The following is a 2,161-nucleotide window of genomic DNA, read 5'->3' on the forward strand; positions in this document are numbered from 1 at the left end:
CTGGTTCACAGGCCTTCAGCATTTTACTGAATTATGCCCATGGCCTTCCTGATTCTCCAGACTGCAGATCATGTGACTTCTCAGCCTCTGTAACATGAGCTGACTCCTATAATAAAATTCATATAGTTATACATAGAGAGAGAGAGGGAGATATCTGTATAGAGATATCAATCTACGTATATCATATTGGTTCTCTTTCTCTGGAGAACCCTAATACAGTATCCTTGTCTTTAATGTTTGGCCCTAAAAAGGAAGAAAAAGAGAAAAATGAAGAGGGCAGTAAAGGGCACCCACCCTTTAAGTCCCCTGGAAGTCACTTCAGCTGGAGGTGGAGGGGCAGCAGCAATCTAATCAGAAGCAGCAACAGGCAATCAGAGCATAGGTCTCCAGCATTTGGAGCACAGGGTCCTCTTTTGCCCAACCTGGCTCCCACAAGCTGTATGCAAACAGCTGCCCACCATGGGAATGGGGGATGGGTAACTGCTATGCTCAGAGCTGAAACTGACCAAAATGAAGCACAGTTTACCTGTCCAAGCCTTTCCCTGGAAGTGGCAATCCTTCAATAGACTCCAGAGTTCCAAATACTTACATGAGACAGATTCTGCCAGTACAGTTGTTGTCTGGGGGGCGGGGGGGAGACAGATTCCTGATGCTTCCCATCCCACTGTCTTTCCAGAATCCTTTCAGTCTGTGTTCTTCGAAACCACCTAGTTCATAGTAATTTGTTACAGCAGCAGTAGAAAACTAATTCAGCAAGAGACCTAAAAATTTCTAGTTCAAAGTATGAACTCATTTTCTCAATTCATTTATTGTCTCTCATATAGACATGGTATCCATCCTGGTCACTGCCCTCCTGACAATTCCCAATGTGCCCATGTTCCTCTCAAAATGTCAATCGCAGAATGACCCACTGCTCTAGACCCTGCCCACTGGTACAGAGTAAGCATTTTGTTCGATTTGATCAGCGTGTCTGGGAATTTCGCATTAAGCTCTGCTCATTAAGCTAGAAATGAACTCAACACCTAAATCTACCGCAGTCCCATCTCTTCTGTCCTGTTCTTGTGTCACTGGTTTGTTTTTGACCTTGGGGCAGGACTTTATCCTTTCTAAACTTAACGTTGTCTAAAGTGAAATATTAGCATCTCCATCATCAAGCTAGACTAGTTGTTTGTTGCCATTTCAATTCCTTGTGCTTTCGGAGAATAGGAAGAGCAGGTAGATTTGGCCCCTTAACCTGGGAGGAAGCTAACAGACATTATAAATAGAGTAGGTAAAAGCCACCATGTCAAAACTGGCTCAGCTTCAGGGCTTTAGATGCCTAAGATGTGGCGGCGGGCTCCCAATCCGGTTCCATCCGGTTCTCCCCGCCCCCGCCCCCGCCGCGGGTCCCCCCAGCTCGGGCGGCAGGAGAAGCGGCAGCGGACCGGCAGCCCGGCTTCGCGAAGGCTCTCGGCGCGCCGCGGCCCGCAGGCACCCGGTACGTACCCGCCCCGCCGCCGCGATGCCCAAGAGGAAGGTCAGTTCCGCCGAGGGGGCGGCGAAGGAGGAGCCCAAGAGGAGATGCGCGAGGGTGTCCGCTAAACCCGCTCCTGCAAAAGTGGAAACGAAGCCAAAAAAAGGCGGCAGGAAAGGATAAATCTTCAGACAAAAAAGTGCAAACAAAAGGGAAAAGGGGAGCAAAGGGAAAACTGGCTGAAGTGGCAAACCAAGAGACTAAAGAAGACTTAGCTGCAGAAGATGGAGAAACTAAAAACGAGGAGAACCCAGCTTCTGATGAAGCAGGAGAGAAAGAAGCCAAGTCTGATTAATATCACACATCCGGTCCTATCAGTGGTCCCTGTCTCCCTTCTTGTACAATCCAGAGGAATATTTTTATCAACTATTTCGTAAATGCAAGTTTTTTAGTAGCTCTAGAAACATTTATAAAAAGGAGGGAATCCCACCTCATCCCATTTTTTAAGTGTAAATGCTTTTTTGTAAGAGGTGAAATCATTTGCTGGTTGCTTATTTGTTGGTACAACCAGAAAATAATGGGATATTGAACATGGGAGGCTTTGTCTTGGGTGCCAGCTTAACATTCCACGGATGGAGGGTAGCTTTTATATCCTATAATACAAAGCGTACTAAATGGCAGTTTGGAGTCAGTTGTGCATTTAATGTC

General features: G+C 46.7%; 1 pseudogene; it reads left to right on the top strand.

Annotated features, from left to right (window-relative positions):
* The first annotated feature begins 1,501 nt into the window (after positions 1-1,501).
* LOC118885915 lies at positions 1,502-1,808 on the top strand (annotated as a pseudogene).
* The last annotated feature ends 353 nt before the right edge of the window (positions 1,809-2,161 follow it).

Source organism: Balaenoptera musculus, chromosome 19 (genome assembly GCF_009873245.2).
Source record: "Balaenoptera musculus isolate JJ_BM4_2016_0621 chromosome 19, mBalMus1.pri.v3, whole genome shotgun sequence".
In the NCBI taxonomy this organism is placed as follows: domain Eukaryota; kingdom Metazoa; phylum Chordata; class Mammalia; order Artiodactyla; family Balaenopteridae; genus Balaenoptera; species Balaenoptera musculus.